Raw genomic sequence first — 19,086 nt, 5'->3', positions numbered from 1 at the left:
TAGGTTTTTATCATTATTTTTAATATTTTTTTCTGATCATGAGATACTATTTGGCTCTAGGGTTTTTGAAATATGACAAATAAGTGATACCTTGAGCCATTACTTTTGTGAAATTGTCATGATGCATCCAATGAGCTTGAAATTTTTTGTGGTGAAACTAGACACATTGACCTTCATTTCCATATAAAGTTTGTGCATTTATCATTTGTGGATTGAGAGTTATGAATTTTTGAAGTCATGTGTCACATTTGGTGTTATACCATGATCATGCATTTTCCCAATTTTTGCTCACATGTTTCCTCTTATCCAATTGACCCCAAATTTTGCATGAATGATCTATCATATGTCTAGTTTGTGTATGAATTTTCTTGGAATTAATCTTGCTGTTTTCCATTTGATTGAGAATTTTCTTCCATGCTTAGTCATTTGTTGACTTTTTGTGCTATGCATTGCCAAATCTTTTGTGAAATTCTCATACCATATTGTATGATCATGAAATTTCATATGTGATAACTAGACATCTCAAGCTTTGCATTGGTGTTAATCTCATTCATTTCTCATCTGTTTTCAATTTGATATGATTTTTTGAAGTTGACCTTTGCTTGTTGACTTTCTTTGTACATGCTTGAACTTAGTTTGACTTCATGATTTTAGTTGACTGCCTTCCTCTCATCCAAATGCCATGAAATTTTACATGCTTGCCATGTTAGATGTTAGGTTTGAGTATGATTTATTTGATGATTTTTGAAATTGTTTGGGTTGACTTTTGGTGCAAGTCATTCTGTTGACTTTTGTGTGCTTTCCATTGCCTTACTTTGACTTCAAATGTTCATGAAATGATCATAATGCATGATTTGAATGTAGGCCCAATTGTGATTGCTTTCTAATTGGTTGACTTTGACTTTGAGTTGACTTTTCCTTGCTGCCTTGACTTTTTCTTTCATCTTTGACCCTAGGCTAGCCCTAGTGGTCCTTTGGACTTATGTTGAGTTCATCTGTTTCAGGTTGAGCATAGTGCTTCCAAGATCATACCAATTTGATTGATGTTTGTTTGTCTATATTGTGCTAACCTTTTGTTTTGCAGGTGACTCATGTAACTTGAGTCTTGCTTTGCACAGTTGACCTTCTGTGGTTGACTGTTTATCCATTTCCTTTGGTTTTAACTGTGGAACTGTGAACTGATCTGTTTGACTTTTGCAGGTACTTTAGTTGCTTAAGTTCTCTGAACTTGATTTGCTTTGCTTTTTAGCAACTTGCTTGAGGTATAATCTCTTTTACTACATGTAGTCTGGAGACCCGGTCTGTTATTTGACCGGGCAAACTGTCTGAAGTCCTCCTTAAGAGGCAATGCCTGTGTTTGTTTAAAATTGTCCCAAGCAGGAAAAGTCCTCATTTGAGGCAATTGGTGGAAGGTAGGGATAAGCAATCTATCCCCCACTATTCAGTGTGTCCTCTCTCTGCTCCCATTACATGGTTGAAGCATCGAGATAAAAACCCAAGATCTAATCGAGTCAATAATGGGGAAAGAGTTCCATCTTTCTGAACTCCCCCACTTTCTATTATTTGATGCTCTCCCTGATTAGGGATAGAAGCAATGAGGCACACCCCTCATCTCCTTTCATCTGCTTCACCTTAGCCTCTCAATGGCAAGGTTAAGAGCACACTTACCCCATTCCAGTTGGCCCTTGTGCCTAACCTTTGATGTTTGAGCCCCATTGTTGGTGTGTTTATTCTTATGCTGTATGTGTTTGTGATTGCTTTGTTTGCCTCCTTAGGCTTTAGTTTGTGCTTGCCCTTGTGCAAGGTAGGTTGTGTGGCTTAACCCTTGTGTGAGCCATGCTTAGGGCTGTTCGGCCGAACTACGGCAACTCTGATTCTCATGTCCAGATGAGATACGTAGGCACGAGACGCGATGTCTTGCCGAGTTTGACTAACAGCTAATCCTTGTTTGTTTTCGCCCTCGTTGCGATCCTTTCTCTCGCCCTCGTTGCGATCGAGCCTTTCCCTTTCTCTTGCCCTAGTTGCAATTGAGACCTTTTTCCCTGCCGGCCGAACTACGGCAACTCTGATTCTCATGTTCAGATGAGATACGTAGGCACGAGATGCGATGTCTTGCCGAGTTTGACTAACCACTAACGTCTAATCTCTTTTCTCTCACCCCTGTTGTGATCGGGATATCCCTTTTCTCTTGCCCTTGTTGCAATCGAGACTTTGCTTCTTCCTGTGTCCGCTTAGGATAGGTTGGCCCTTGTGCCATTTAGCTAGAAACCTTAACTTAGGGTTGACTTTGCATGACAACATCTAGGCTCGAGTCGTAGTCTCCCTAGTGTTGTGTCTCCCTCTGTTATCTGGTTAGGCTAGAACCTTTGTCCCTGCGTAGGGGAACTACATCGCCCTGATCTTCATACCAGATGAAGTATGTAGGCAGGAGATTGAGCTGATCTCTCCGGGCGCCTTTTCTTTTCTTTTGTGTTTGTTTGACAGTTGTAGGCTGAGTCCCAGACTCCCTATCTATCTGTTGCGCGTTTAGGTTCGGATGTCAATGTAAGTCCAGCGATTGGCATTTGGGCTCCATGTTTGCCTCTTTGCGTGTGTTTTAGGTTCGGATGCTGATGTAAGTCCAACGATTGGCATTCAGGCTCTACGTTTGCCTGTTGTTTCGTTTTGTTTGTGTGCGTGTCAGCCGAGCTACGAATGCTCTGATTCTTCTCTCGTCCGAGAAGATACGTATGCATAGGATGCGACATCCTAGCGAGCATGTGTCGTCTCCCCAGTCCGAACTACTTCGACTCTGATGTTTATGCCTGATAGACTAAATAGGCCCAGGATGCGACATCCTGCCGAGTTCAGTTTCAGTCAGTCTCTTTCGTTTCTTTCAGCCAGTTGTGTGTGTGAGTTTTGAGCAGTGTTTAGCAACCATTTTCCTTCCTTTTGTGCGTGGATCCCGTAGAGTACTACGGATGCGTAGGGTGCCTAATACCTTCCCTTCGCATAACCGACTCCCGAACCCATCCTCTTTGGTCGCGAGACCATGTTCTTTTCCTAGGTTTACTTCGAGCGTTTCCTTTCCCTCTCTTGGGATAAATAACGCACGGTGGCGGCTCTGTTGTTTTTTTCTTTTCCCGCCGGTTTTTCGCGTAATGCGACAGCTGGCGACTCTGCTGGGGATATAGAGAAGTTGACCTATGCTGGTCCATCTTCCCTGAGCGAGTCTCTCCTAGCGCTCTCTAGGATTAGGGTATTGGTTGCTTTCTGCTTGTTGTATTTTATTGCTTTCATTGTATATATGTACATTTATTGATTGCATTAATTGTGTGCATTGATGTTTACACTCATATTCATCATTTGCTGTTGCCTGGCTGGTTGTCTGTTTTCCTTTGTGAGATGAGTTCTATACCCGAACTCGAGTGCACTCTAGGATAGGAGAATGGCATAGTCCTGTTGACTGGTGTGGAGTATTCCTTAGCCAGTTGACTTGCGAGTCCATTCACTTGGTGGAGGTCATGTTGAACTAATAATGTCACACAAGTTATTTGTGGTTGGGCATTATTCTTTCAATCATGTGCCGCAGAAGCCAAGGACCTTAGTTTACCAAACCCATCATGGCCTATTTTTAGGACCGTAGTGCGGAGGTCGTTCAGATGTCAGTTCTGATGCGATTGTCACGCGATACTACACTCATAAGAGTTTCTCTTGAGAATATTCTTGGAATACGAGTATTCGTTCCTCCGATAATATTCGAAAGATGGAACGATGATTATGGGAACCTCTGGTAGAACATGTCTGGCAGGTTTAAACCCTAGTACACTCCCTTTGGGTGGTTCTTAACCGAGACTCCATGCTCGTGACTCTCAACAAACACATGATTCGTGGTTGAGTCGTTCAAACATTGTTAATATCAATGGATCCCGGATCAGGTGTAAAACCTAAATCCACCAAAGCGGCTGGTTGATATTAAGAATGTTTGAGCTGGTTCATGTACCGTTAATATCAATGGAACTTGGGTGTCGATAAGGGGAAAACCTAAATCCACCAAGATGGATGATTGATATTAGGGATACAATGAGCTTTCCCACGACCTTTGTTTGGCGTGCTTTGCTTGATCCTTGAGTGTGTCTGTTGCATTCATGCATTCATGCATTCATTTGCATCCATATCATCAGAAAAAAAGAAAATTTTCAAGGAACTCGAAGGAGTTTATTTGCAAAAAATTTCAAAAACATGAAAAAACCGGGAAAATTTTTTCACCTGATATATCTGATGAGATATTCTCATATATGATCAAAATGCTTAAATATTTCAAAGTTTGCAAATAAAACCCTCGGGTTCCTTTGATATAAAAACAAGCATATGCATAAACACTTCATGCATCATTTGCATCAGCAGGTTTTGTTCCGGTCTCCCGTCCTGTGGTCTGACCCTGCGATCTTCATTTATTTTGAAGACGCACTTTGCCGGTGTTATACCAGCGCCATCTCTGCCAGATTGATGGATCATCCTGAGCAAGAGGATTGTGAACTCAGAGAGATATTTGCCAGACTTTGTACTGTTGATGGATTTATTCCCGGTTAACCGATCCCGGGCTGGCATTGGCTACTATTCTGGGGCATGCAACGAGCAAGGTCTGTTCAAGAGTGGAGGAGTCATCCATGACGATCAACTAGAAGAAGAGGATGTTGCTATCTTGGAAGAGGACGCAGAGGACTTGAACAATTTCATCATTCCTGGTGGTGTCTGCCACAATTGGGTCACTGTGGGCTTTCCTACAGTTGTTTTTAAGTCAGAGTAACACTCGCTTTGTTTAAAAACCCTTCTCCCATGCCAAAAGGAGAAGTGATGGCATTGTTGGCAACATTTTGTGCAATGATATTTTCATTCGAATAAATTCATGTTAAAACATTTGTTTTTCCATTTGTTTTCCTTTTTCACTTTTGCATGAAATTGGTGATCACAAAAAACCTTAAAAAACAAGAATAAAAGTAATCTTTTCATCTGCATAACGATTGTCTTGTTTGATTTTCAAAAAGCTTTTCATATCAAAATCATTATGCAGGTTGTTCCTCAAACCCATTGAACATAGTGATCGAACGTCATCTCCCAATTTTGAATTCCCTGTATTCGAAGCGGACGAAGATGATGTTGAAGGGATTCCTGACGAGATTTCCCGACTTCTTGAGCAAGAAAAGAAGATCGCACTCAGCTGCATCTCGAGAATCAGCAGAACAGCCAACTGGGGCATTTATCAAAAAAGAAAAGAAGAAAAAAAGAGAAAAAAAGAAAAGAAAGAGGAGGGTGCAAAATCAAAAAGAAATCAAAAGCAAAATCAAAAGAAAAAACAAAAGAGAAATAGCACCCTCAAAGTCCCAAGTTGGCCGATGCTGAATTCGATCGAAAGGAAAAGATCAACTGCCATGTGTCATGGTCAGTCGTATCAGCATAGAGTGAAAAAGCATTCAACAAGAAGATCGAGCCTCGTGTGTTCCGAGGAACCTTGTGCTCAAGAAAGTCTTGTCTTTCGTGCCCAATTCCAGGGGCAAGTGAACTCCAAGCTAAGAACGTCCATACGTTTTCAAGAAAGCCTCTTCAGGCAGTGTTCTGACACTTACAACAATGGATGGAAGTTCACTCGTTCTGGGAACTCTGATGCAGTCAAGAAATACTTCGCCTAAAACAAAAAAGCAAAAAGCTCGATAAGTCGAACACCCCCAAAGGGCGACTTAGGCAAAAAAGGAGCGTCTCGGTGGATTGAAAACCCGAAAGGGCGATCCAGGCAAAAGTTAGAGACATTGAAAAAAAAAAAAGAATTTGCATCCCGCTGGATTGAACACCTCACACTGGGGCAATCTAGGCAAAAATTAGGGATTTGGCAAGTAACTGCATCTTGACAAGACTGTGCTCTATATCCGTCATCCGTCAGGGATTCTCGATTCGTCGTCGACTGAAGCTTTGAATACATCGAAAATTCAGAATGGTAGAGGAAAGGTCATTATGTTCAATGTAGCCCTCTCCAATATACATCACCGATTTCAAACTTGTACAGATCTATGGAGTCTCGCCCTTTGCAGACTACCATTCCATCACATCAATTTGAGCTTTTAGCCAATTGTTTGCACTCTTATTTGTTTTAACTCAACAAATGTTTTGCATGTTTTAAATGATAAAGTATCATTGTTTTCAAAATAAACAAATTTTTTCAAAAATTGTTCTTAAACAAAGTGAACCGTCACAATGATGGAAGGATACTTAGGAGACCCACAGCGCTCTCCCGGGGGTGGTATGATTACCAACAGGTAAGACAATTGTTCGTATCTCGAGCATGACTGTATCTTTGTCCTGCCGAACCTCGTATGGTTTCTCCTCAGTGAAGTTGCCCGATGCAGTGTTGTGTGAAGCTGTTCATCTTCATGTTCTCGGCAGTACAGATTCTTCCTCCAAATCCCTGTTAGCTCTATTATGGGGCATCCCCAGTAGAATGCTGTTTGAGCCCTACCGTGGGGCATCCCCAGCAAGTTTGCTGTTTCGGACATTATTGTGGGGCAGTTCCCCAAGCAGAGTGTTTACTGAAGACTTCAACTTTCGCTCTCACCAGCAGAGCATTCTTCTCCTCTCCACCAGCATGGGTGCTTTTCTTGGAAGATTCAGTATTTGGAGGATCGATATCCCCGTAATCCGGCATTCCCTCAGATAGATCCCTCAGCGGAGTTGTTTGCACGAGGAGCCTTATCAATGCCTTTGTATTTCTCATCAGAGATCTGGTTGCCCCTTGGGGCCTGTGATTCTTTCAGCGAGTTGTTGTGGCGCGTACGCCTGTATGCTGAACTCTGTTCTCCGGTTGTGACCGACGATCCCTCCGGAAGCCTCTGGTAGCCTTCCTCCCCTGCAGGATGATGATTGTTCCCTATTGTCCCAGTCTCCAGTGGATTTTCTTTGCTCTCTGGTGATTTTGGTTTTTTCTCCGGATGGTTGATTCCCGGACCCGCGTGTTGAACATGTCTGTTTGTCAGCATTCATCATACATTCATCATGCATAATGCATACATGCATAATCATAACATTCAGGTACTCATGTTGCAGCTGTTGCCGTGTGTCTGTTGATGATTGCATTCTGCTATTTGGTAATACAAATCTCTCAAGTAGATTTTCCTCAAGCAAATATGGGTGTGTCCGATCTCTCCATGTAGAGTCTACCCCTTAAGCAGAAAGTGTCTATCCTTTCCTTCCATTTCCCCACTGAGATATGTCCTCGTGGATGACGGTTGCTTTCGTTCCCTCCCAACACACATTGGGATGGGTTTTCCCTATTGAGTTCTTTCCTCATTAGGATGAGTCTTGTTTCAGTCTGCCTTTTTGGATCAATCCTAAAATTGGCTTTCTGTTGTCTCTTGTGCTTCCCTGGGGCATAAATGAATAGTCGCTCACTAACCGGCACTCATTCATCTTATCCTCAGCAGAATTTGTTGGCCTCTACCTACGAACCGATAGCTGTAAGTCCTTTCTTTACGGTCTTCTACCCACTACCCGGTAGTTGTAAATCCTTTTTTCTCACTCTGTCTCTCAGCAGAATTTGTTGGCCTCTACCTACAAACCGGTAGCTGTAAGTCCTATCTTTGTGGTTTTCTACCCGCTAGCTGGTAGTTGTAAAATCCCACGTTCTCCCCTTGGTGGAATTAACCCTTTGTGCTCATCCCGATGATGACTGGTTACTTTTCCGTGGTTTTCTGCCTACAAACCGGTAGATGTAATCCCCTCTTTGTGATATTAATGGTCTTGTCCCCTTTGGATACTTGCCTTGATCAAGCAGTATTGTCCCCATTGGGTCTTCACCTTCTTTTTGGATACTTGCTCCGAGTTAGCAACTTTATCCTCACCTGATTGGTCATCTTTTGCATACCTAATCTGGTACCCAGAGGCCTTTCTTTTCGGTCGATTATTCATTTAACAACCTACAACCCGGTTATGGATAATCTTCCATGCGAGGTTATTATCTACGTTCTGACGGCTATAGATAATATATCTCATGCACTCTTTGGTCAATCCTTCGATTGTTATCACCAGTAGAGTAAGATTCGTATTCCCTGTGGAATCGGATGTTCATCCTTTAACAAGTTTGCCTTTGCTCTCTTCAGGATGTTTTCGGTCGTTTATCCATCTAACAACCTACAACCCGGTTATGGATAATCTTCCATGCGAGGTTATTATCTACGTTCTGACGGCTATAGATAATATATCTCATGCACTCTTTGGTCAATCCTTCGATTGTTATCACCAGCAGAGTAAGATTCGTATTCCCTTTGGAATCGGATGTTCATCCTTTAACAAGTTTGCCTTTGCTCTCTTCAGGATGTTTTCGGTCGTTTATCCATCTAACAACCTACAACCCGGTTATGGATGATCTTCCATGCGAGGTTATTATCTACGTTCCGACGGCTATAGATAATATGTCTCATGCGCTCTTGGGTCGAAGTCGTCCTCCCCAGCCGAGTAAGATTCGTTCTCCTTGTGAAATCGAATGTCCATCCTTTAACAAGACTGCTTTTCTAAGCCCTCTTCAGGATGTTGAGTGTTTTGGAACACAAACCAATTCACGCTTTGGTCGGTCACCCGTTTCATACCTACAACCCGGTATCCATGGTGTTCCTTCCTGTTTGCTCGCTGTCGTGACCTTGATCCCCGAATGGAGCGGGTTTCACGAAATATTTCTCCAGCAGAGTTCATCCCACCAGTGGATTGGACAGGATTCAGTAGCAGGTCGATACCTGCACCCCCAGCTGAGTTGTTTCTGCTTGTATGGTATGGGTCGTCCCCGGCGGAGTAACAGTTATTCCCCAAAGCAGAGTTTATTGTATCTGAAGTTTGTATGAGTCTTATCCCCAGAGAGTTACCTGGATTATCTTCCCCATCGGAGCATTTATTTCCCCAAGCGGAATTTTTGGTGGGTTGATTGGGCCACCCCCAGCAGGTTTCCCTTTGTTTTCCCCTAGCAGTGTTGCTTTATTACTCCCCAGCGAGTTGCCTTGTCTTCCCCTAGTGGATTTGTATTGACGGCTCCCCAGCAGTCGTGTTGTTTCCCCCAATGGATTCATCTTGAAGATTCCTCAACACAGTCGTCCTGTGCACCTCTCCCCGCAGAGTTTTCATCATACTGCATTGCATATAGTAATCATTGCATCCTCAAAGTCGCGTAGCATTTCCATTCCATATGGAGCATTACGCCTTAGAAAAATTCAAACATATGCATTCATGTGTTCGAAACCACATCAGGCTTTATCCCCGGCAGAGGCGGATCATCTTTATTCAACATCAGCACCAAGTCTGCTACGGTTGCTTCGACAGCATTCAGAATTTGCTTATCCCCACAGAGGTTTATTTCCTCACCCGATGGTGACAGAGGTTTATTTCCTCACCCGATGGTGACAGAGGTTTATTTCCTCGCCCGATGGTGACAGAGGTTTATTTCCTCACCCGATGGTGACAGAAAATTTGTTTCTCCCCAGCGAGACCCCTAGCCAGTGATCAGCCTTGCCTTGACATATCTCAGATGTCCGTTTTTGTGATACCAGTAAATGTCATGTCAAACACCCGCGTGTGTCTTCTTTGTTTTGGTGTCGGTAAACGCCATTGCTTCGGTGTCGGTAAACATCGAGTCTCACCCAGTCATCGGTAAATGTCTGGTCTTTTTTGGTATCGGTAAACGCCATTGCTTCGGTGTCGGTAAACATCGAGTCTCACCCAGTCATCGGTAAATGTCTGGTCTTTTTTGGTGTCGGTAAACGCCATTGCTTCGGTGTCGGTAAACATCGAGTCTCACCCAGTCATCGGTAAATGTCTGGTCTTTTTTGGTATCGGTAAACGCCATTGTTTCGGTGTCGGTAAACATTGAGTTTTTCTTTCAGTCATCGGTAAATGTCTGATAAATCCCCAACAGAAATCCCCAGTAGAGTCATCTGTAAATGTCCTACCCGGTTTTCAGTTGCAGGTATTCGTTTGTCTTTCCCCAATAAATTTCTCACCCCAGTCATCGGTAAATGTCTGGTCATTTTTTTTGATGTCGGTAAACATCATCTTTCGATGTCGGTAAACATCGTTTCTCACCCCAGTCATCGGTAAATGTCTGGTCATTCTTTTTGATGTCGGTAAACATCATCTTTCGATGTCGGTAAACATCGTGTTTCATCCCAGTCATCAGTAAATGTCTGGTCATTCTTTGTTCTCTTGTCAATAAAATCAAAATCCCCAGAAGTCGTCGGTAAACGTCTTGTCTGGTGTCACCACAAAGATTTTGTATCTCCCCAAGCAGAGATGCCATCGGTAAATGGCCCAGCTTTCTTCGATATCGGTAAATATCGAGCTCCCAGTTGCAGCAGCCATCGGTAAATGGTCTTGCTAAGTTTGACATCGGTAAATGTCAAGTTTCTTTGAAGCCACCATCGGTAAATGGTTTTGCTTCCTTTTCAACATCAAACTATTTCCCAGCAGCCATCGGTAAATGGTCGTGCTGAAGTTGATATCGGTAAATATCAAAGTTTTAACCATCGGTAAATGGTTTGTGTTTTTCAGAAGTTATTTTCCCAGCAGCCATCGGTAAATGGTCGTGCTGAAGTTGATATCGGTAAATATCAAAGTTTTAACCATCGGTAAATGGTTTTGTTTTTCAGAAATTTGTTTTCCCCAGCCGCCATCGGTAAATGGTCGTGCTGAAGTTGATATCGGTAAATATCAGGTCTCCAGTTTCCAGCCATCGGTAAATGATCGTGCTGAAGTCAATATCTGTAAATATTGAAGTTCCAGTTTCTTCAACCATCGGTAAATGGTTTCGCTTTTCTGAAGCTGTCTTGCAGTTTGTCATCGGTAAATGACGTGGTTCTCCTATATTTCATCCAGTCGGTGCAAATTTCTACGGTTCTTTTGTATTCAATCCCTGTTTACCCTGAAAGTCTGACAGCCATTGCTATCATCCGTTCGGGTTCCCAGCTGATTGAATAGGGGCAGCTGTAGCACCTCAAATTTGCACCTATCATTGTACATATCATTTCATATTAGGTCATAGCATATCATAACCCATTGCATAACATTTGCATTGTTCCTCAGTTGCCTCAAGAGCAAGCAAGCAAGAATTAGGTCAAACTGATCAGGAGATCAGCCAACTAATCAAGCAAAGGTGTTTCTCAAGGGGCAAAGGTCCTAGGGTTTGTCCAACAAGTTCAAATGTCTTGGAGTATCATTTGAAGGGTTCAAGTCAAAGGTTGGAGCCTCATTTGTCATCAGTCGATGCACAACCAGGTCAAAACCCTAGACAGTCAACAGTCAAATCAAAGCAGTGGATGGTGGCCATTCTTGTGGAATTTGGGCACCATGGTCAATAATCAAGAGTTCATATGTCTTGGGACACCATTTGAAGTCAAGGTCTCAAGGAATTAGGGTTTGGAATTCATCAGAAGTGCACAGTCAAGTCCAAAACCCTAGAAAGTCAAAGTTGGTCAGCTGTGGTTGATTCTTTGGATTTGATGGATAGAAATGGTTTGAAGGAGCTTATTCATGTCCTAATAGGCCTCATATGGCATGGCAATCAATATCATGGAAGAATTTGAAGCCAATCAGAAAATTTCCAAAAATAGAAACTGGACCTGTAATTTCAACTGCCAAAAATGGAAACTTCTTGATCCTCAACTTGCATCATGATACAAGCTTCAAATGAATTTTTGCCCAACATGAAAGTTGAAGGTCTTGTTCTCCCATTTTCAAAAAGTCCAAGAACTCTCAAATCCCATGCATGGTTGTCAAGATATGATCCAATCATTTTCACAAAATTTTGAACTTCAACTGAGCATATCTCCCAAACCATAAGGCCAAATTTGGTGGGGTTTTTTCCTACAAACCACATTTTTCATCCTCTTTCCAAAAATATAAACTTCATGACCTAAAACCTTGCCAATCAAAATGGCATTTCTTGACCTTTTTCATTAAAAATCAAAGTTTGACCAAACTTTGACTTTTTGATTTATGGACTTTTTTTCACATTGGCCAATTGGGATCCACTTTATACCATATTTGTGACATGTTCCAAGCATCATTTCATGTTCATTTCACCATTACATCACAATTTTGGACCAAATGCAAAATTGGCATTTTTTACAAATGAAGTCACAAGTGAAGGCAATGTTTAGCAATCCATGTGCCAACTTAAGACAGCATTTGTGAAGGTCTTTAGCAGCCTGTAGCAAGCCCAATTCGTGGCCAATTACACCTCCACTCTCACTTATGCAAAATTAGCAACTTTTGCAAATTGCTTCATTAAGACAAAGCTAGCTTACCACTTGATAAGAGGACTCTAAACAGACCATATAAGGGATTTTTCTGTCCCAAACAAACCCTAAGAAGCTGCAGCCACCAACCAAAAAAACACTCTCCTCTTCATTCTTGCATTTGAGCATTTGAAAATTTTCTGGCCAATCCTTCAAAGAATCACGAGTTGGTTTGAGTGTTTCATGAACTGAACAACATTTTGGGTCTACTTGAATCATTATTTCACATCTATAAAGCTTCATCTTCATGCTGCTACTTCAACCCCTTCCATGGCAGTTCGAATTTAAAGGTGAATCGAGCAAGCTTGAGCTTAAATCTTTCCATCATTGGTCATTTGAAGCCTAAAGCCACAACTGTTTTGCTATTTGGAAGCCAAACAACAACCACACACGACTGCTCTTCAAAGCAGGTGAGTTTTTCGACTCCTTTGTTTTTCCAAATCATGACATATATGATGTAGGTCCTTCTTTGCTGTTTATTTTAAGCTATAGTTTGTGGAAAATGATCGAGTATTTAGTGAGTTATGTTGCTTTAAAGCTGCACACATGAATATGTTCTTGCTTGTTACTTCTTATTTAGTTCGAATTGGTGTTTTTGGTTGTGGTAATAGTGATGTACAAAGTTAGAGGAACGCATTGATATGTTGTGTGTTGGGTTTGATTGACAAAAATTATTGTTGGAAATTTGAAGTTGAGTTACTGTTGTTAGAACCCTGAAAAACCCTACCCAGAAAACTTGAAATCTTTTGGTCTGTATGTTAGTGCTGTTCGCATGGCTTTACTGTATGACCATTCCTAGTCCGCCACGCCTTACACCAATACGCACCGTATCATTTAACTTTTCCAGATATTACTAATATGCCTTTGCCAGGTTTTGTTTTTGTCTGTTTTGACCGTGGATTTGTCTTGCATGGGAGCCTTGTTCCATTGGCATGCGCCCATTAGCCATCAGCCACGCATCTAACGGTGCATACCGTTTCATTTAATTGCTAAAATATTTACAGTCTTGCCACCGTGCCCTAACATTCTTAAATTAATCATATGTTAAATCATTTCCTTTCATAATATTGTTTCATCTTGTTACACAAATTTACAAAATCCATTTCTCATCCAATTAAACTCCAAAAATTGTGGGAATTTTTGCATCATACTCATACAAATGTCTAGGTTTTTATCATTATTTTTAATATTTTTTTCTGATCATGAGATACTATTTGGCTCTAGGGTTTTTGAAATATGACAAATAAGTGATACCTTGAGCCATTACTTTTGTGAAATTGTCATGATGCATCCAATGAGCTTGAAATTTTTTGTGGTGAAACTAGACACATTGACCTTCATTTCCATATAAAGTTTGTGCATTTATCATTTGTGGATTGAGAGTTATGAATTTTTGAAGTCATGTGTCACATTTGGTGTTATACCATGATCATGCATTTTCCCAATTTTTGCTCACATGTTTCCTCTTATCCAATTGACCCCAAATTTTGCATGAATGATCTATCATATGTCTAGTTTGTGTATGAATTTTCTTGGAATTAATCTTGCTGTTTTCCATTTGATTGAGAATTTTCTTCCATGCTTAGTCATTTGTTGACTTTTTGTGCTATGCATTGCCAAATCTTTTGTGAAATTCTCATACCATATTGTATGATCATGAAATTTCATATGTGATAACTAGACATCTCAAGCTTTGCATTGGTGTTAATCTCATTCATTTCTCATCTGTTTTCAATTTGATATGATTTTTTGAAGTTGACCTTTGCTTGTTGACTTTCTTTGTACATGCTTGAACTTAGTTTGACTTCATAATTTTAGTTGACTGCCTTCCTCTCATCCAAATGCCATGAAATTTTACATGCTTGCCATGTTAGATGTTAGGTTTGAGTATGATTTATTTGATGATTTTTGAAATTGTTTGGGTTGACTTTTGGTGCAAGTCATTCTGTTGACTTTTGTGTGCTTTCCATTGCCTTACTTTGACTTCAAATGTTCATGAAATGATCATAATGCATGATTTGAATGTAGGCCCAATTGTGATTGCTTTCTAATTGGTTGACTTTGACTTTGAGTTGACTTTTCCTTGCTGCCTTGACTTTTTCTTTCATCTTTGACCCTAGGCTAGCCCTAGTGGTCCTTTGGACTTATGTTGAGTTCATCTGTTTCAGGTTGAGCATAGTGCTTCCAAGATCATACCAATTTGATTGATGTTTGTTTGTCTATATTGTGCTAACCTTTTGTTTTGCAGGTGACTCATGTAACTTGAGTCTTGCTTTGCACAGTTGACCTTCTGTGGTTGACTGTTTATCCATTTCCTTTGGTTTTAACTGTGGAACTGTGAACTGATCTGTTTGACTTTTGCAGGTACTTTAGTTGCTTAAGTTCTCTGAACTTGATTTGCTTTGCTTTTTAGCAACTTGCTTGAGGTATAATCTCTTTTACTACATGTAGTCTGGAGACCCGGTCTGTTATTTGACCGGGCAAACTGTCTGAAGTCCTCCTTAAGAGGCAATGCCTGTGTTTGTTTAAAATTGTCCCAAGCAGGAAAAGTCCTCATTTGAGGCAATTGGTGGAAGGTAGGGATAAGCAATCTATCCCCCACTATTCAGTGTGTCCTCTCTCTGCTCCCATTACATGGTTGAAGCATCGAGATAAAAACCCAAGATCTAATCGAGTCAATAATGGGGAAAGAGTTCCATCTTTCTGAACTCCCCCACTTTCTATTATTTGATGCTCTCCCTGATTAGGGATAGAAGCAATGAGGCACACCCCTCATCTCCTTTCATCTGCTTCACCTTAGCCTCTCAATGGCAAGGTTAAGAGCACACTTACCCCATTCCAGTTGGCCCTTGTGCCTAACCTTTGATGTTTGAGCCCCATTGTTGGTGTGTTTATTCTTATGCTGTATGTGTTTGTGATTGCTTTGTTTGCCTCCTTAGGCTTTAGTTTGTGCTTGCCCTTGTGCAAGGTAGGTTGTGTGGCTTAACCCTTGTGTGAGCCATGCTTAGGGCTGTTCGGCCGAACTACGGCAACTCTGATTCTCATGTCCAGATGAGATACGTAGGCACGAGACGCGATGTCTTGCCGAGTTTGACTAACAGCTAATCCTTGTTTGTTTTCGCCCTCGTTGCGATCCTTTCTCTCGCCCTCGTTGCGATCGAGCCTTTCCCTTTCTCTTGCCCTAGTTGCAATTGAGACCTTTTTCCCTGCCGGCCGAACTACGGCAACTCTGATTCTCATGTTCAGATGAGATACGTAGGCACGAGATGCGATGTCTTGCCGAGTTTGACTAACCACTAACGTCTAATCTCTTTTCTCTCACCCCTGTTGTGATCGGGATATCCCTTTTCTCTTGCCCTTGTTGCAATCGAGACTTTGCTTCTTCCTGTGTCCGCTTAGGATAGGTTGGCCCTTGTGCCATTTAGCTAGAAACCTTAACTTAGGGTTGACTTTGCATGACAACATCTAGGCTCGAGTCGTAGTCTCCCTAGTGTTGTGTCTCCCTCTGTTATCTGGTTAGGCTAGAACCTTTGTCCCTGCGTAGGGGAACTACATCGCCCTGATCTTCATACCAGATGAAGTATGTAGGCAGGAGATTGAGCTGATCTCTCCGGGCGCCTTTTCTTTTCTTTTGTGTTTGTTTGACAGTTGTAGGCTGAGTCCCAGACTCCCTATCTATCTGTTGCGCGTTTAGGTTCGGATGTCAATGTAAGTCCAGCGATTGGCATTTGGGCTCCATGTTTGCCTCTTTGCGTGTGTTTTAGGTTCGGATGCTGATGTAAGTCCAACGATTGGCATTCAGGCTCTACGTTTGCCTGTTGTTTCGTTTTGTTTGTGTGCGTGTCAGCCGAGCTACGAATGCTCTGATTCTTCTCTCGTCCGAGAAGATACGTATGCATAGGATGCGACATCCTAGCGAGCATGTGTCGTCTCCCCAGTCCGAACTACTTCGACTCTGATGTCTATGCCTGATAGACTAAATAGGCCCAGGATGCGACATCCTGCCGAGTTCAGTTTCAGTCAGTCTCTTTCGTTTCTTTCAGCCAGTTGTGTGTGTGAGTTTTGAGCAGTGTTTAGCAACCATTTTCCTTCCTTTTGTGCGTGGATCCCGTAGAGTACTACGGATGCGTAGGGTGCCTAATACCTTCCCTTCGCATAACCGACTCCCGAACCCATCCTCTTTGGTCGCGAGACCATGTTCTTTTCCTAGGTTTACTTCGAGCGTTTCCTTTCCCTCTCTTGGGATAAATAACGCACGGTGGCGGCTCTGTTGTTTTTTTCTTTTCCCGCCGGTTTTTCGCGTAATGCGACAATGCGCAATTACCTCTTTCTAGGAATTGCTTCCCAATGTATTTGCCTCTTCAGGCACATTTTTCAATCAATAAAAGTCGTTATTCAGATAAATAGCTCTTTGGTTTTTATTTTTACTGTTTTGTTTGCAAAAATGTCCGAATTTTTGATAAGCATTGCATATAAAAACATGAAGGCTAAACAATAGCTTGCAGGATGATGAAACATTTGAAAATCATTTTGAATGTCGAGGACACTTGAGCGTATCTTGTCCATGTATCCCCTGGGGGCATTTTGTTGCGCTGTTTTTCAGGATTGGCATCTGTGAGGATGTTTCCTCGGCAGATATTTTCCCCAAGCAGTTTGGAAGCTATCAGAGCTATGTTCCCCTGCGGAGACGTCTGTGGATAGTGCCTTCTATTCCCCAACAGATCTAAGGGTTGCCTATCCCCAGCAGGCCTGTATTTGCCGATTTCCTCCCCGAGTGAGGCAGGTTCATTGAAATTTATCTCCAGCATTTATCCTATCTGTGGACTGAAGGATATCCCCAGCGGAGGTTACCTTTCCCCAGCAGCAGTGCTATCCTCCAACATGAGTGAGAAGTCGTCGCTCTCCCTGCAGAGTCTCCCCGCAGAGTTGGAGTACCCGATCAGTTTTGGCTCCCCAGCCGGAGTTTTTCATCATTTTTGCATTTTTGCATTTTTAGTGATCATTGCATCCTCAAACTGCGTAGCATTTCAATTCCATATGGAGCATTACGCCATAGAAAAATTCAAACATATGCATTCATGTGTTAACCTCACCAGACCGTATCCCCGGCAGAGGCGGATCATTTCATTCAACATCAGCACAGCAGGTCTGCTACAGTTGCTCTTGACAGCATTCAGAATTGATATCCCCACAGAGGTTTATTACCTCACCCGTTGGTGACAGAAAGTCTGTTTCTCCCCAGTGAGACCCCCAGCAAGTGGTCAACCTTGCCTTGACATATCTAAGATGTCGTTCTTGTGATACCGGTAAGTGTCATGCCAGCACCCGCGTGTGTTTCTTTGTTTGGTGTCGGTAAACACCATTGTTTCGGTGTCTGTAAACATCGGGTATTCTCCCCAGTCATCGGTAAATGTCTGGTCATTATTGTTGGTGTCAGTAAACACCATTGTTTCGGTGTCTGTAAACATCAGGTTTTCTCCCCAGTCATCGGTAAATGTCTGGTCATTTTTTGATGTCGGTAAACATCATCTTTCGATGTCGGTAAACATCGAGTCTTTTCTACAGTCATCGGTAAATGTCTGATAACTCCCCAGCTAGAAATCCCCAGTAGAGTCATCGGTAAATGTCCTATCTGTTTTCCAGTTGCAAATATTTGTTTTCCTTTAGTGAAGTGTTCCCCAGTCATCGGTAAATGTCTGGTCGTTTTTGGATGTCGGTAAACATCATCTTTCGATGTCGGTAAACATCGAGTCTCATCCCAGCCACCGGTAAATGTCTGGTCATGCTTTGTTTCCTTGTTGATAAAATCAAGATCCCCAGAAGTCGTCGGTAAACGTCTTGTCTGATTACACCACAAAGATTTTGTTCCTCCCCAAGTGGAGACGCCATCGGTAAATGGCCCCGTATGCTTCGATATCGGTAAATATTGAATGCCCAGTTTTATCCGCCATCAGTAAATGGCCCCGTTTTCTTCGATATCGGTAAATATCGGATCCCCAGTTGCAGTAGCCATCGGTAAATGGTCGGGTTGAAGTTGATATCGGTAAATGTCAAGTTTCTTTGAAGCCACCATCGGTAAATGGTTTTGCTTCCTTTTACTTCAGAAGTTGTTTCCCATCAGCCATCGGTAAATGGTTTTGCTGAAGTTGATATCGGTAAATATCAAGTTTCCAGTTTCTAAACATCGGTAAATGGTTTCGCTTTTCTGAAGTTGTCAATGGCAGGCGTCATCGGTAAATGACGTGATTCTCCTTGTATTATATCCAGTCGGTGCAAATTTCTACGTTTCTTGGTATTCAATCCCTGTTTACCCTGAAAGTCTGACAGCCGTTGCTCTCATCCATTCGGGTTCCCAGCTGATTGAATAGGGGCAGCTGTAGCACCTCAAATTTGCACCTATCATTGTACATACATTCTCATATTAGGTCATAGCATATCATGGTCCACTGCATAGCATTGCATTGTTCCATTTGCCTCAAGTGCAAGCCAATCAAGAAATTAGGTCAAACTGGTCAGGAGATCAGTCAGTCAAGCAAGCAAGCACAATTCTCAAGAAGCCAAGGCCCTAGGGTTGGTCCAACATGTTCACATGACTTGGGGATCCATTTGGAGAGTTTTGGTCAAGGATTGGATGTTCAGAAGTCATCAGTCAATGCACAATCAGTCAGAAACCCTAAAAGTCAACTGTTGGTCAACTGTCCATTTAATCAGTGATTTGATGATGGAAATTGGTTTGAGAGAGCTCATTCATGTCCAAATAGGCCTCATATATCATGTCAAACAC

The sequence above is a fragment of the Lathyrus oleraceus genome, chromosome 1 (genome assembly GCF_024323335.1).
Source record: "Lathyrus oleraceus cultivar Zhongwan6 chromosome 1, CAAS_Psat_ZW6_1.0, whole genome shotgun sequence".
In the NCBI taxonomy this organism is placed as follows: Eukaryota; Viridiplantae; Streptophyta; class Magnoliopsida; order Fabales; family Fabaceae; genus Lathyrus; species Lathyrus oleraceus.
This window is presented reverse-complemented; position numbering follows the sequence as displayed.